The following is an 18,434-nucleotide window of genomic DNA, read 5'->3' as shown; positions in this document are numbered from 1 at the left end:
GAGAAAAAGCATTTTAGAATTGTGTGGTTTTTGCCTATACAGGACAAAATATTCAGTGTTCTAACATGAAATTTTGATGGCAGAAGCACAAGATACTCTAAATTTACTGTGTAATTTCTGCGGCGATCCGATGTAGTTTCAAACTGGCGGCGATTTTAAAAAATGATCGCCGTATTTTCAGAGGCTTATACATCATGACCTGTGGTGCTTTTTTTTACAGAATCGCTAGTCTAATTACGTGCGGTTTTTTTTCTTCAGATTTTGGGGTTTTGCCGGCAATCCCTTAATTGTACATTTGAAAAAAAAAATCCTGTATAAAGTATGTTTTATTTATATATTGCACTATACAGTATTTTCTCTATTGTTACAGTTTCTCAGATATTTTCTTAAATATGTACTGTATTTTTTGAAACCATGTGTTATCACTCAGCATGTACCATGGTATTCAAAAATATGTCGCTTGTTTTATGAACTATGCATAAGAAATGAGATTTTTTGATCACCACTGTACAATGTAGCCATGTATTAGTTATTTCCTTTTGTGTAACTGTATTTATTTGGAACAGAAATGAGTTTTTACGTAATTTATATATTGATTTTCTATAAGTGCTGGTGGTACGAGCTTTCTTAGATAACGTGGTGAGATTTGACACAGTAAAAGCTGCTTGCTTTACAAGTTCGTTTGGTGCATTATTTAGTCTATTTTGTTTGCCTTTTTGCATTAAACATTATATATCACATGTTTTGCTAACGTGTGCAATACCTCAGAATTACTAACAAATTAAATCCGAAATAAGAGTAGATACCAAATTCTATATTGGGATAGGTTATACAAAAAAACCCTTGGATACTTATGTATAACATGAATTTTTAATGAAAATGATCATTTCATAGATGCGGTATGATTACCAATTATTCATTCTGTTAATATTGTGATGTGTACAAATAATAGGGAATTTATTGGCTTTGCTTTTTTTTTTTTTTTTTTTTTTTAAACGTTGCTGCTCATTAGATGGTGAATGAAAACTAAGATAACTTTCTTCTGAAAGAAAAAGGAAAGAAAGAAAAAGAAGTAGATCCTCCCAACTAATCTTTTGTGAATTGAGAAAATGCATAGCAAAATTGGTCGGGATTCGACCCACCCACCTCCTGATTACCGGTAATCAGAAGGTACGTGGTTCGAAACCCGTTCAAGACAGAAATGTTCTAAATGTATTTTCTCAATTCACTATCTACATAAGGTTTCTATGGAAGAAAACATAATGTTTTGTGGTTGAAATATTCCAAGTTCTGAAGGTAGATATAATGTAGTTGACCACCGTAATCTTGCTTTTATTACTCATATCATGTAAATACAGTGGCGTCGGAAGTATTTTTCAGCTGGGGGGGCAAACTGCTGTCTAGAAAATAGATACGGGAATGTAACATAGGTAAGATAATGCAAATATGTGTGTAATGTAACAATAATTTGATTTGATTGGTTAATAATAATAATAATAATAATAATAATAATAATAATAATAATAATATTAATAATAATAATAATAATAATAATACTAATAATAATAATAATAATAATAATATAATGAACCTGTAAACAGTTTCGTGAGAGTGAAATTTCCATCTATTAAAGGCATCTTAGTTTACATCTTTAGATTAATTAATCCCGTGTCAGTTTTGTTTTGGATTTTGGTCTGGTGCAGAAATTTTCAACCAGTGAAATCAGAATTAAAAACATAAAATTGTAAAATTTGTACTGCTCACAATGACTGTTTGTAAGCACAAATTTTACCATTTTATATACTGGTACATATTTTTAACTGTATTGGACATGGTCACACGGACACTATTAAAGAATCTTAAAGCTACTTAAATCATTTGGAAATAAGGAAATTAAAATTATATTTTTAAAAATCCAGTTCTGGTGTTGCAGAAATTGCTATTTAGAACTACAAACTTTGTAGCACTTTGTAGTAGAAAGTAACTTGTACATTATAAAACAGGCTACATAATTAAGTAAAAAATAAGAAAATATATTTTTTTCTACCTGCTTGACTTCGTACCAGAAATGGAAAAATGGAATTTTCACTAAAGACTTGATAAAATTTATATAGAAAATTCAATTACATTAATTATTCAGAGTTATTTATATTTTTTACTACACATACTTCAGTATATCCAGTTTTTTATTACATTCACCTCTCTTCCTAATCTCATTATATTCAGTTCACTTCAACACTAATAAAGTACGACACAATTAATAAGAAATAATTCAAGTTTATATTGAATTTTAAGTGCTATTTTGTAATTTAAATAATTGCTTATAATACGTATAATATTTTCACTTATGTAATTCCCCATTTATTTCTTTTCAAAATTGACCAATAGTAACTTTTCTCTCGCTTGTCTTTGATATTAATTCTCTTGCAATGGTGTTTAAGTCTGGTCGCTACACATATGCAACAACAGCAGATGAGCCAATCTTTCCTGCGTCATGGACGTCCTCAAATATGTCTTTAGACTACGCAAATAGCTGAATGATCTTTCGCAAATGCTCAAGAAGTTGACATGGTGAGAGCGAAAGTCCCTAGACGAACAACTTGGTCGAGAAGACTGCGAACAGTTGGGGTTTCAGCACTAATAGTTTTTAATATTCTGATGGTCGTTAGCGACTCAGTCGTCATCAAAGTACGTGGGAGCAGCCTGAGCTGTGCTCATAATCTATCCAGGTTAAAATCCGACGAGTGAACTCCCAATTCCTGCTTCAAATATTCTCTTGAGAGAGGCACACCAGCACATAAAGCTCCTTCAGAAAGTATCTTGTAGAGTTCTATGAGTTGTTTGAAGCCTGGCTGATTGAAACGACGCTGTACTTCATTCAACAAATAGTCAATGATTTCGAAGTACATTTTTGGAAGATCTGATACAGGTTCTAGGGTTGCTGCTATAGGAGGATTATCAGTCTCCTCCAACCTAATTGGTGTTCTCTTTGATCTTGATGAAGTGGGCAATTTTAAGTGTAGTCTGTCTACATTTTTCTTTGCTTCCTTACAGATGTTTTCAAATGCACTCTCCGTTCGTAGGTTTCTCAGAGTATCCTCTAGATAGAATCGCTGCTGCTCTTTTAGCTCCAGAAGCAGAAGAATCAGAATTTTTAAGCACTTTCGCCAGTTGTCCACAAGGTACAATAGCACGTATACTGACTTATCAGAAAAAAATATTCCGAATTTGTTCATTCTTTTCAAATGCCATTTTAGAATTACTTTTTTAGCATCATTTGGACCACTTGTATAACTGATTATTCTTTTCGAACGTGATTTGAATTCGTTTGTAGTAGATTGAAATCTGATTAGAGATTTTCGCCTAACACACCAGCGAGTAGGACAAACAGGCAGCAAATGTTCAGGATTACTTTCGTTGATAGTTTTACAGGGTTCAAGAACAATGTCGGCGTGCGTATGTTGTCTATCGTTTTGCAGAATCCAGGTTGATGTTTCTAAACGTCTTTCACTATGGCCCGCACGTCACACAAAGATTCGCATTTTCGTGCTACTTCCTGCAATGGAAGATCTAACGCATGATTATTGCAATGAATGTATACAGCTTTCGGATGTTGAGTCGAAGTTATCTTCTGCATACCATTCACTCGTCCTGACATGACAGCTGCACCATCATGACACTGTTCGCGTATATTTTCTGCATTCAGGCTAGGTTTCGTTAGAATATCTTTGATCGTGAATTCTGTTTCCGATTTTGTGCCATGTGGGGTGATCATTTCCACAAATATTTTGTTGGGTTTGATAAATCAGAGTCAATACAGCGAACACAGAGACAACTGTTCTTTCTTTGAAATATCAGTCGTGGAGTCGGCTATGATTGCATAAAATGGAGACTCTAACTTCTGCTACCAAGTCTCTCTATATTGCATGTCCCATAATCTTTAAAATTTCATTCTTTCAATCAGCACTAAGCCAGTTATCCTGTCGATTAATCCATTGGTTGAGAACAGGCACATCCATTTTTCTTTCATCCAGGACTGACATCAAATTACCCGTACTATGCAAATGTCCACTGATTGCTTGACCACTGGGAGCTAAATATCTAACACTACTAGTTATTATAAGCAGTGACTGTCTTCCTTATTCTTGTTTACAAACTTGGTCTGAAAGGAGAGCTGAAATAGATGTTCTGTTTCTGCCCTCATATCTTAGCCCTTTCACTACCACTGGGATATATGTGTCCCACGATACATTCTCAGAGGACCCCTGGTAATTTACCACATTTTACTGCTATAAATTGATGATCCACTGGTAAAGAGAAGCCCGCTAATGGTTCACAGAATTCTTATTAACATTATCAAATAGACAGTAGTGGAAGTGAACGTGAACAATGAAAGTGATAATGGAACAGATGGAAGTGAGGAACAATATGCTAGTGATAAAGCAGTGGTTGCATGAACTGTAATTTGGAAAAGGATGCCAAAATGTAAAATATTTGTAATCATAAATACGACCCAATTGTTTTTCTGACAATATACGTTTCATAATTGAAAATACAAAATGATCATTCAATCAATACCACTGGTACATACAGGTCCCACATAAAAATATCAGAGGGATACATAATGTCCCACCCTTCCCACGTCGAAAAACGAAACGGTGGAAAATGTTTTTTATATATATTTATACGTTTGAAAACAACTTAAAATAGCCGTATATTAATGTTTCTCACTCGGAAAAAAATGGTAGTGAAAGGATTAAACGAACAAAACGACAATAGAGATCGCATTTTTTTATATGCTCTGTATTATTAATCCTACCTTATACATTTTTCCTCCTCACTATAAAACTTACTGCACTCTGCACATTGTTTGTAAGAACATTAATTTAACTTTATGGAAAATGTATTTAGTCCCTAAATGTTCTGTTTCTCATTTAAACTGTGTTACTTATTTTTCAAACTTTAAAATCTCGCTTGAGGACTCGTTTCATATTGCAGACTTACGATTACTTAAACAACAATTTTAAAAGAATTTAAAGTGTTTTGAGAATGTACACCAATGGAAATAAAGAGAATTTTCAGTTCTTTTTCCTAACTCTTTCTGTCTAACATGGGGGCAGAAAAAGCTCCCGGTCCCTTGTTTCAAAGAGAAAGATTAATCTGGAATAGAGATTGTTTTTCACATTACTATAAAAAGCAAAATTTAGTTAATATAATCAGCGTTGCATGATGTTTCTACAGTCTGAAAGTGAGGGGGCAAAAAGGGTATCTTGCCCCCTTTGAAAATTTCAGGAGGGGCAACTGCCCCCCTTGCCCCCCCGGTTCCGGCGCCCCTGTGTAAATAATATGATAACAACTGTATACTCTCATTAAATTGGAACTTGCACGAGAAAAAAATACTCAAACTATTTAATGAAATCTAAATCTTTGTAATAATGGAGGACCAACTCTGTAAATCAAATTCATATATAAGTTTATTGTCACGTGAAAATTTGTAAAAAGGAGCACAAGGATAAAGATTTTGAAAACGATTATAAATAAATTGTAACATCTTTTAAGCTCATTCTTAGGTCCATGTCAGACAAAAAGTGAGGGAGCGATGTTGTAAATTGGTTGCTATTTTTCAAGCTTCAAATTTTGTTACTGAGAAGAACACATACACAAACTACCTTCAGTAATCCGTGAGGTTTTATTTATTTTTTTTAAATGTTTTATCTGTAATGGCATAAAAGAAAATATGTAATGATATATTTTTTTTATTTTTTTTTTTAAATATTGTTTTTCAGGCTGAAATCATATCTTTAAAATGATTTGTCGCTCTGTTGCACGTTCCAGACCTCCAGAGTGACATAGTTGTCACTTTGTCTTTGTCAATCACGCGCTTTCTCGTTTTGTCTGACATTCGCCTTAGTCCTACGATTTAGTTTCGTGATCCATTTACATGGAGGAACAGATCTATAAAGAGAAGAAAACAAAGGGTGATTTTCAGTTTACTCTTACTATTGATTTGCAAATAATATGTGATTACACAAATCGTGCACATTAGGATAGCCACATGGATCAGGATTTGAAGTAAGGATGCACAGGTTCGAATTTGAGTTACGAAACAAGGTGCTGATTTTAATTTCGGAGTCTGGAGCGGTTCGATCTTGGTCGCGATCCAGGAATTCAAAGCATATTCAAAAAGTTATTTTAATAACTTGAACGTGTTTCTTTATTTTAGTAACATCGCGTTGCGAAGCCCGAATACTACTTCACTTCTACCAACCCTTTGTTGTTATATATAGTCTGGAGGAAATTCATCGAAACAAAAAAATTCAGTATGTCAGATCACTGGCGCAAATCCCGGGGGCATGTCCCCTCCAATCTTGGAACTGGGGGGGACTGTCGCCTCAATAATCCGATTTGAAATGTGTTTTTTGGGGAGAAATGTGATGATTTGTGTCCGATCGTCACAAAGGAAAGTGAGATGAAACTGATGTCCCCCCACAATAAGCCTCAAAATCGCTTAAAAAACAAACAAACAAACAAAAAAGGTTATGGGAACGGTCTTACCCACCCCCCTGAATGTTGAAGACAGATTTGCGCTGCTGTGTCAATGTTTCTTGAGTGTTTCTTCCTAAATTGCGGGTGCTGAATCGGAATTTCCCTGTTATACAAATGTACACCTTGAGCATTTTCAGTAATTCAAGATGACGCCTGTAAAAGTGATGATAATGTTTCTGAAATATTTTATCAATATGGCTACCGAATTATGTTTTTTTTTTGGGGGGGGGGATTCCAACAAGAATGTAAAAACGTATATGAAATTGATGAAAAACAAGATATCCAAAATGGAAAATTCAGATTCAGGACCCTCAAGCTAGGTACACTCATGTCTAAAATGATTGTCGCAAATCTATAACTGTCTTCTTGTAAGAATAAAATTTGATAATGATTTTGGAGGCTACTTTTAATACTGATGCTATGTGAATAAGGGAAATGTATATTTGTGGTAAATTTCATAGGAAAAGAATTACAAGTACGATAATTAGAATGAGTAAAACAAAACGTTGCTAAATGGACAAGAAAGTTTTATTTTTGTTTTATTGTTTTTTTGACATGAAATTTGCCACATACATGTCTTTGCCGATTATATACATACTAACATTATAAGAAATACCGGGCGAATTCGTTATCAAACTATATTCCTTCAACAATCAACAACAAATTTATAGATATGCGACAATATTTTGGACATGAGTGTACATACTTAGGTATAGTGTAATTTTGGGTTAGGTCTTGACGTTTTTTCCTGACACAACAGCTTAGTAGAACAGGCTTTCCGTGACGATTTGCAAGCATCAGAATCCCGGCCGTTTGCGCTTATAGGTCTCCTGATTCGAGGCTATACAGAGACGAGACCTACAGTTTGAAGTGGAACCGAACCACTACTTGGGTATTCATCCGAAGCGTTGGACTTCCAGCAGGGTTTAAACCTGCGACCACACACGTCGAAAGGAGGCGAGAGTTTCCGGTCTCAATCCGTGGATATAACGTCGAGGTAATGACCAAATATAGTAGTGCTGAGACGCTGTTTATTTTCTCGCGCGGCTTGTGCTTGGAAGTCCTTGGTTTGATCTTACAGAGTAGCTCGTTGTGAGAATCATAGAGCCTGGTTTTAGTTACATTTCGTTAGTACAAGTGAAGAAAAAAATATTAAAATACTAAGTATATATTTTTCACAGAGTATAGCGAAATAGTCGACTTGCACAGCATTTGTGTTTTTTGTTCTTACGATAACTGCCGCACACGAGTACCGATTCGAATTAAACTTTCACACATTCCTTATTATGGTTCAAAGTATAAGTCAAGTTTGTTGGGGAAGAGAATCGTACAAGGGTAGGAGGTGAAAACGCCTCTAGAAGTGCAAAGATGTAGAAAAATGAAGGTAACTCATATTAAAAATGAATTTAATGACTATTTTCTGTTATAAGAGCTTCATAAATGTGCAAACATACTATATATGGCTTCCGAAAATGGATTCCAGAACTATATATGGTTTCGGAAAAGAAATAATCACGTCTTTCAATTGCTGTTCAATCTCAAACGAGAAGCAGCATTTGTTGAAAGAAAAATAGTTGCACCAACATGAACGAGAAAAAAAAAATCTGGCGACGAGAATGAATTCAATCTTAAAATATGTAGAAATAATAACGGATCGCCATTCTTTTGAATTGATTTTGAACTTAACATCCTCTTTAGCAGCGAGGCTATATGAGACGTGGACCTACTGATTAACGTGTAATTCGAACCACATGAGCTCCCACCGGAAATCGAACCCGAGTCTCACACGCCAAATGCGCGTATGCTAACTTCTTAGCCACGAAGGAGTTCTCGCTACTCTTTGTACATGAGTGAAAAAAGGATAAATGCACGTAGTTTATTCTTTGGTTTGGGTGTGACGTACTGAACATAAGAAATATGAAATACTCACGCGGAACTCTTTGAAATTGACGATTTATTACTTTTGTTTTCCACGAGCTGTCAACAAATTGGACAGTGAGGCATATAATTGACATGCGACATTTCTTTTCAAATGTAATGTAATGTTTTTTTATATGCCTGAAGATAACGAGATAAATTGATTGGGAAATCCATTAATGAGATATTGGATTTCAAAATTATTATTATTTTCATTTTCTAACATGAAATTGGCAAAACGAAACAAATACGCATTCTCTTCTGTGTTCAAATCGAAAGCAGGAAAAAAAAAATACATGCCATCTTTCCAAAGCGAGCCCAAGTAAGTTTTTTTTTTCCGCATCGAAGCTTCCTGGTCACCACGGCCTTCTCTCTCTTTTGAGGGTCATGGCTCACCCCCGAAAGAATGGTTAGCAGATACTCCTCCTGTAAGGGCACCCTGCTGCGTTCAAGAAGGGGTGGAGAGAAGCAGCCAAGACATATTCCATATACCTGGAGCTTCTGCCTTCCGCCACAAGGCGCTGTTTGACAGTTCCAAAAGAACAAGAAAGCTAGAATGTAGAATCTGAATCATGCTCCAGTCCACTCTTAAATCCTCTTTCTGCTTTAGGAGGTGGTCCTATAATGTTACTCATGTTAGAAAAATATATGTGCACATATATAAAATGGAAGGGAAAAAGTAACAAAAATTGCTCAAAATCAAGGAAAATCAGGGTTTATTTCTGAAAATATTCTTACGCTTCGTGTCAACCATGGTGGCGCTTCGCGGTTGTTATGTCGATCTCACTCATATGTACGGGGGCGCCATCGTGTACTCTCGCCCCGAGGAAAATATATGCACACATGTATAAAATGGAAGGAAAAATTAATAAAAACTGCTCAAAATCAAGGAAAAGCAAGGTTTAGTTTTGAAAATTTTCTTACGCTTCGCGCAAACCATGATGGCGCTTCGCGGTTGCTATTTCGACCTCACTCATTTTGTACGTGGGCGCCGTCGTATATTCTCGCCCCAGGCGCTGATTTCCATGGCACGGCACTGGGGGGCCACAGTAGGTTTCTCAGGCGTTCGATGGGGAGAAGCTACAATGGATGAGTCGAGTCATTTTGTAAACCTAAGTGCATGATTCCAAAAGTCACATTCTGGAGGGCCAAACAATACGTCTGCTGGGTAAAAGCATAGACCGGCGTGTCTTTCACTTCATTTTCATACAGATGAGTTGTCATTCCTACCTTATTTTTAATCCCGTAGTTGCTTCTTTCGGAAAGTTAAACAAAAATTGAAGTTCTTTCTTTCTTTATAGTACGTATTTATAAGTCAAAGCATTACGTAACCATTGCATGCTACGTAGTTCACAGGGCCGCAACTATGGGGAAGAAAGCAATTCACGTGCCCTGGGCGCGTGACTGGTGGGGCGCCTAAAAGGGAGGTTAAATATTAGTATTTTTCCTGCTGGTATTTAATACTTTTCATCAGAATGCGAAATCATGATATCGAAGTGGGAGGAGACTGGAGGACAGAAAAAAAAGCTCTGCGCACTTCTCGTAAGGATTGGCTGACGGGGATTACCTAAACTATGATAACCATGAGTTGTCAAATTAACAGTTGTGCATCATGGGTGATGATAATGATCCTGAATTGAGCTGTGAAATTGGACTCGAAACCGGAGGGTTATTCGTATTCATATCTCAGATGGGGCATGAAATGGGACGAATATGAAAATAAGGTTGCTGTAAAGTTTTCCACAGGGTTGGTAAGTGTGGCATTTTTTTTTTTATCAAGACTTGGCAATTTCTCCCCCCCCCCCCAATCTTGTAACGCTCGCTACGCCGCTGTCCAGCCCCATTCTTTAGAAATAGTTTGATCCTTGTTACCTCGGCTTTTGTAAGTTGAAGGTATTCTCCCTGCTGCTTCCACCTACCTTTTTTTTTATTTCAAAGTTTATCTTGCCATTTAGTTTTTATCTAGTTGTTAAAAATCTTTTAAATATTCATTTGTTGAAAGGTTGGGTGTTAGCGGACTTGGGTAATTTCATCACCGGAATTTTCGTCACCGGTAATTTTGTCACCAAATATTAGCATGTAGGTTATTTCGTCACCGGAAATTTCGACATAATAATTTCGTCAATTGTAATTTTGTCACCAAAATATTAGCATGCAGAATATTTTGTCATTGTCATTTTTTCATCTTTGTTGAACTAAGTAGAGACAAAGTAAACGACCGAAACAGTTTACCTTATCTTAATCAAAGTTGGAAAACAATTCAGTTAGTGTTCGACTCTGGAAAATCAAAGTTTCGGATACTCGAAGCAAGAACAAACAGCAGTAAAATAACATGTCAGTTTCAGCAAATGTTAAAAGCACAGGCAAAATGGGCCAGTAATGGATTTATATATCACTATTTACAAATATAAGTTTTGGCAATATTAAAATTTCAGAACAGAAAATTAGCAAACAAAATATAACTTGTATTAATGCAATAAATGGTCTACATGTTCATTCTACTATAGGAAACAACAAGCAATTTTTTTTTTTTTTGAAACATTTAGTTCCAGTGTTATACGTTAAACACAAAGACTAGAGCCGTTTCTAAAAGATCTGAAACACTCTTCTAGTTTGCTGTTTGGGTGGTTGCCCCACAGCATCTTGATGAAGCACAGCTGAAACCGTTGCTTCAACTTGTTGAATTTCATGAATAAGCTTCCAAATAGTTGCGTGGGACATTCCTACTAGATGATGAAACTTCTAGTTCCACAATTCACAAATATTAATTATCCTAGAATTGCTGCTAAAGGTAGCCTGGTGAACGTTCCAATTGTCTGGGGGATATAGACGGGGCACATTACGCAAACAAATATTCCCAGACCGAGCTTTAACAGGGCGATACGTGTTTGACACGTAAGTGCTATCAAAATAGTCCAGAAGTTCCAGCTCTTCCTACGAAGTCACTTGTATTAATCGATGCACATCTGCTATTGGAAGAAATGCAAATCTGTTTATTTTCTCGCAAAATAGACGAAAATTTTCATTGCTTTTGTACCGTTCTAAGAGTCCAAGCTCTTGGACCTTCCTCCATGTTGACTGAGTCAGGTGAAAAAAGTAACGCTATAAACGAGTTGAATCTCCAAAAGTTGCATTTACAGCCAGCATTTACGCTATATCAAAATCCATTACCATAGTTACAGGTCCGGATATTCACTAAATTCACTGCACTGATGCACCACCGCACGAAACAGTTCTTCATATGAATTTTGTGTCTTGGTCTACATTAGGGCGTATACCTAGTAAAGGAAGTCACCTCAAATAACATACACTTTTTTTTTTTTTTGGCGCATTGAAAAGTTGGCGTTCACCATCCATGTTTCACTTTTTAATAGCTTCATAAGGCTATATTTAAAGGAAACATCCGGAAATATTTATACGTTTTTCTTCCTTTATAGAAATTTGGTCTCCACATATATTCAATAACAATTTGCCAATGTTTACTCGGAGTTGAAATATAGTATAATTCTTTTAATAGCTCCTAAAAAAAGCCACTCTTTTCAAATGACTCTGTTAACTTGGAAGGTCCAAGAGTTTGGGCTCAGAGAACGGTACTAGAACGATGAAATTTTTCGTCTATTCTGCGGGAAAATTAACAGATTGGCGTATCTTCCCATATTTGTTTATTATTTTCTGTTCTGAAATTTTTATATTCGCGAAATTTAATATGTCTAAATAGTAAATAATGAATCCATTAGTGCCCCATGTTGCCTGTGCTTTTAACATTTGCTCAAGCAGACATTATTTTCTTCTACTGGTGTTTGTTCTTGCTTCGAGTAACAGAATCTTCAATTTTGGAGAGTTCAACACCAACTGAATTGTTTTCTAAGTTTTATTAAAATAACGTAAGCTGTTTGATCGTTTGCTTTGTCCCTATTTAATTCAACAAAGGTGAAGAAATAACCGTGACAAAATTTCCTATATAACAATATTTCTGTGATAGAATTACTGGAAACTTTTATCTCTTGTCTCAAATACAATATCTAAAATATGTAACTCTTTATTTAATAATAATAATCTATTTTGATTATGCTGCATAGTTTTGGCAGTTGAAGATTAAAGAAAACAATTTCAAAAACTTTTTCGAGTTCATTCATTGTACTTGTATTATGTTCTAAAAGACACTGGTGATGAAATTATCGTGACATTGTTTTCGGTGACGAAATTACCTATATGGTAACATTTTGGTGACAAAATTACCGGTGACCAAATTACCGTGACGAATTTTCCGGTGACAAAATTACCGTCGCCCGGTATTAGCATGCGGGGTCAGGTTAAATTCAGTTCTACTCTGGTTTTCGTTTATTGCCAGTTTATCACTGTTTATTTTCACGTTTTCTTTAAATGTAGTCTTTAGTAATTTACTGTATTAAAAAATGTTTTAAACTTAATGACTTTTTTCTTCGTTCTTGCTGTCGGGTATGTGACATGAGGGTAAAATCCACCCGAACTTGAGGGTTTCCACATATACATACAAATCAATTGAGTAGTAGTAAGGGCGAACTCAACATCGGATAATTTTCTTTAAATTCGAGTGATAAATTTCTAAACTTAATACCTTTATCAGATTTCCAAGGGAAGGTTTTCGAATTTTCTTCCTATCCCCCAAAATAAAGGAAGTTCACTGATAGATGAAAATAAAAAGACAAACGCGATTTTATCGAAAATGACTAACGATTCTTCTCGTACATCAATATTTCATTACCACTTTCATTATCTGGCATAAGTTATTTTTGTGGTAAAAATACAAAAAGGTTAGTTTACTCTTGCCTATGAGTTTTTTTCGAGATATTTTCTCAAACACGAGTCAGTTAATTTTGTTCGTAATTGATAAATAAATGGTTTATTAATAACCGGACAATATGACGTAACTAATTTTCCCTGAAAAGATCCACAACGGGTAGTTTACTCTTGAGGGAGAATTTTTTTCGAATTTCTGAAAAACGCCTTAGGTGATAGTTCATATTTCATAAATAAATGTTTAATTAATAGCCTGCAATATGGAAACATCCACACGAAGCAGTCTTGAAGATGAGTTCAATATGTCTATGTTCAATATGTAATGTCTATGAAAAATATACACTATTAAGTAGCAGATTGCGTCAATTATGTCAATTCTCCTAATAATGATGCATATACTACTTACAAACATGGTAAAACGATTGAGTTGTTCGTGAAATAAATTATTTAAATGACAAGTATTGAGTGTTACATAATATTTTATGGCAATATACCTTAAGTTGACATTTATCTGGGAAGGTTTGATAGTACTCCCAACACTGAGATTGAGAAATGCTTTAATAAGTTAATATAAATTTATGAGTGTATTTCCTGTAAATGGGTGTAATTTTCAATTCTGGTCTTAGTTATGATCTCTTTTGGGCTTACATCTATTGTACTTTTCAGGTAAGTGTTCGTAAACATATCCCCATCATGATGAGATATAATACAATGTTGAAAAATATTCAACATGACCGGCACCTCGAATTGAACCGGAACTTTTACAGCTGGGAAGCAACCATACAGAAAAAAAAACTGTACAACGATTTGCTATTTGACTTAGTATATAAGCATTAATGATGAAATAGGATTATTATTAGATTTAAATATTTGCACAAACTGAGGTTTGGAACAATATACGAAGAAAGAAACATTATATATCGTGGTTTATTAATTCTTTTTTTACGAGTAATATCAAGATCGCGTGAAAAAATAGTTACTTTCTGAACCTATTTCGCTATAAATTCTTGTAAAGTTGAGAAAGTATTTAAAATAACAAGCAGCACATTGTCAAAATAGCAAGAATCGTCATCGAATTTCGATATTCAAACTCAATTATTTGCTCCGTGTTATCAGAAAAATATCGGATAGTATCTTGTTCAAGGTCAGGATTACTACTATTTAAACTTACAGATACAGCACTAGGCCATTTTACTCTGAAACATTTTAACAATTTGATAACAATTTAATAACAATTTGAGGTCAAGATGGTACAAGACAACAGCGACATTACAAAAATAGCTTATTTATAGATGATCTGAAATTATACTCACTTGAAAAAACGTCTACAGTTTCTGGTAACTGATTATAGGTACGGTACTGATCTAATTTTGTTTAGAAGAGACCTTTGGATAATATTAACTCTCACAGCTCGAGTGTAAAAGAGATCACTAGAGCGTGTTGTTCTCGCGGGTACGCGAAAATTGATCTGACTTAACAACTGTTCATATGATATGTGGCCATTTATAATTTTTTGGAAAAATATTAGGTCAGAAATTTTGTTTCTCACTAGGGGAGGTTTGATATTGAGGGATTTTAAAACGTTATTTTTTGGAAGTGTTCGGAGGTGAGGTACTCGGTAGGATACAATGGCTAAAAAGAAATTAATTACGGAAATTAATTTTTTAAATGAGTAGGGCAGGCCATAGACCAGATAGGAGAACAATACTCAATAGTGGGAGCAACATATAATTTATAGATAATTTTCAATTCGGCCAGAATTGGTCAAATGCTATTGACAGTCATGCTTTTTTTTAAATATCACAACAGAGGGCCACAGCGGCTCAGTGCTAAAGCACTTATCTCTGGTGCGTGGGGTTCCTGGTTCAATCCCCGTGCAAATAAGTTTGTGTGGGCAACATCATGTCCGTGGGTTTTTTCAGGGTACTCTCGTTTCCTCCCAAATTTCATTCCACCAATTCTCTCATCATCATTCACTTGCCTTAATTATTGTATTCTTTAGTCTAAATGGCATAATCGTGGGAAGTTAAACTCAAAGATTTCATTTCAGTATCACAACATGAGAACTCTGAAGGTGTGACTTCATCTTTATATGCGCCTTTACCTGTGTGAAAAAAAAAATAATGTCCAAATATTAAATTAAATCTTAAATTCCTAGTCGAAAGACATCAGGTTCGATAAGTTTAGCGAGGCTATATGAGAAGTGAGATCCAAACTGCGTGAGCTTCTGCCGAGAATCGAACAGGATGTCCTGCACCGGAGAAGCTTATGCTGACTATATAACCACGGAGGAGCTCTCATAATTTGCGAATTCAGATTAGGAAGTATTGGATTTAAATACCGTTTTCTCTGTGCACTCAAAATTAATTATGGATTTTAATTAGGAAATAATGTCTCGTTTTGTGCAATAGGAAATATTAGTTTAGCCGAAATCGTATATTGTATGGAAGGACTGAAACTAGGTTGGAATGATGATTTCTGGTGAGTCTACCAGCAAACCTCAGCAACGATTCGCGAGGACAACACAAGAACAGGTTTTCTCTTCTGAAAACAATAAGTCCAGACCAGGGAGAAGGCCGTGGAAAGGGCAAGAGACCACCTGCTGCTCGAAAACCCTTTCATCTGAGCCGTTTTTACGCGCCGTATTTACGCTCGAAGTTAAAAGCACCCAGACTTTTCCAGCGTATAAAAATTCGGTACGTAAACGTACGCCAGGTCCCATACACTAACGTATTGACAGCTGCTAACAAGACTAGCGCATGAAATTTTATGGCTACGACTGAAAAATACGTCAGTGTATGGCCGGTGTAACACCGGCCATACATTGACGTATTTTTCAGTCGTAGCCATAAAATTTCATGCGCTAGTCTTGTTAGCAGCTGTCAATACGTTAGTGTATGGGACCTGGCGTACGTTTAGGTACCGAATTTTTATACGCTGGAAAAGTCTGGATGCTTTTAACTTCGAGCGTAAATACGGCGCGTAAAAACGGCTCAGATGAAAGGGTTTTCGAGCAGCAGGTGGTCTCTTGCCCTTTCCACGGCCTTCTTCCTGGTCTTTATGGCTGGAAAGCAAGCACACTAAAACGAGCAGTACAATGATTGTGCTTGTACTCTCACCGTCGCGATTAAAACAATTGGGTAGGAAAAAGAGATTACTAAACAAACGCCGATCATCAAAACGCCGAATACGTACGTATTTAATACTGTGACCATTTCTGATTATGAAAACGCTTTTGTGTACACTGTAAGTCATTACTTGGCCGCATGTATGTCACATCGTCATTAAGAAATCATATATAATAGCTTTTTTTAAAGTGATAAGTAAAAACTTGTAACTCTTATTGAAACATTTGGATTGCGAGCGTAGCAAGCAAGAAAATTTTTAACTAATCTATTTCTTTCCATACCAACAACAATATTGCTATAATAGGGCGCCAATACTTTTTCGGGCCGACGAGTCGTTTATTCATTTCCAATACCTTTTCTTTCTTCTTGCTCGTTCGGCACACTCTTGCTATCAGCGCCCGGGGCAACCGCCCCGCTCGCTCCCACTCTAGCTACGGCTCTGATGAGAAATTTTCTAAATATACAGCAATCTATACTACGGTTGATAAACGGATAAGAGATAACACAAGCACTTATATATATTTAAAAATTAGTTGTATTTAAGGTAAAGAATTTTTTATCTTAAAAATATACTTTAACTTTCAAGGAACTTATTAGTGTGAGCAATCCTTCTAATCTGAGTTGAATTGGAGGATAGAGAGTTGTGAATAACTAATGTTTGGACCGAATTTGACTACTGTAAGTTCGAAATTAAATAAATTAAAGTCTATATTAAATCTTTAAATTTATCTTACTTTCCGTAATCAATTGTAGTTGCGCAAAAAGACGGATCCATTCGCTTGTAATTCAAAGTACCAGTGACGGAAATTGGGTATGAACACTAAAAAGAGGGACAAAACACTACTAATAGAAAGGGGGCATGTAATTAGGTTATAGTGTAAAGCCAAAAAAGTGGGGGCAGCAATTACCCCACGCCCCTAATCGCCGATGAACAGCACATTTGTTAATAATGTTCCTAATTTAAGTTAATTTTAAGACATTGTTGAGGAATAATTTTAGTAGTATTTAATTATATCTATACGCTTTTATTTTAATCACTTCTAGGGATAGTATCGAGACGAGGCGAGACGAGACTTTGTAAGTCTCGGTCTCGTCTCGGTTGATAAGTAGCGGTCTCGGTCTCGATCTCGTCTCGAGTCAAAAATTGCCGTCTCGGTCTCGGTCTCGTCTCGGTCAACAGATGCTTGTCTCGATCTCGGTCTCGGTCTCGAAGGCCAAGTCTCGGTCTCGTCTCGGGTCTCGTCTCGAAAGTCTCGAAATAAATAGTATGAAATTAAAATTGTGAAAGTATTATTATCGTAGTCTGTCGTTTCCGGTTCTTACTTTTTGCCTTCATTCTTGACAGAATTATGGTATGATATATTTCTTCGTAGCTAATTTGGTAGCGCTAATGCTTTCCATGCGTGTGTTCCGGTTTCAATCATTAGTGGGTATAACATACCTGGGATAAAAGCCTAATAGTAACCTATATTTCACTTTCTGCAATAGACTTTGTCTCAAATAGCCTCAGTACTGCCTATACAATTAAACTCTATTAAATTAACTCCAGTACTATACAGTAGTTTATTTACTTCCTTTGAATCAGAATTGTTCAATACCTCCTAACGGATAACGCAACACATAGCAGCACGAATGTATTTAATCGTACCGAAATTGAAATTTTACAATTTCTCAGTTATTATCCAAAACACTCTGCTTTGATTGTCATTTTAAAAACAAAATATAACGTTCATTATTTTAACAAATAGAGTAAATTATTACTACCATATATTTTGTTTCAAATTGAACAATTGCTTTATTACTGTTTCACATCTCAGTGTTTAATTGACACTTTAAAACAGGCACCTTTTTAACCTTATGGTGGGAGCTACGGCACTCATCTTTGCTATCTGTGATCTCGGGTTGGATCACGAAACAAGTTAGATTCAAAGTCTTATGTTTCGTATAGTTCGCGTTTCACTTTCTTATACAAGTTTATAAGGTCATAATGTATTATATAAGCATATATCCAGTGCAGTAACATAGATTAAGCTAATTCCTGAGTTCTCAACTATGCATGGGGCC

This window comes from Thermobia domestica, chromosome 6 (assembly GCF_964235325.1).
Source record: "Thermobia domestica chromosome 6, izTheDome1.hap1.1, whole genome shotgun sequence".
NCBI lineage: Eukaryota > Metazoa > Arthropoda > Insecta > Zygentoma > Lepismatidae > Thermobia > Thermobia domestica.
Note: the sequence above shows the minus strand (reverse complement) of the source record.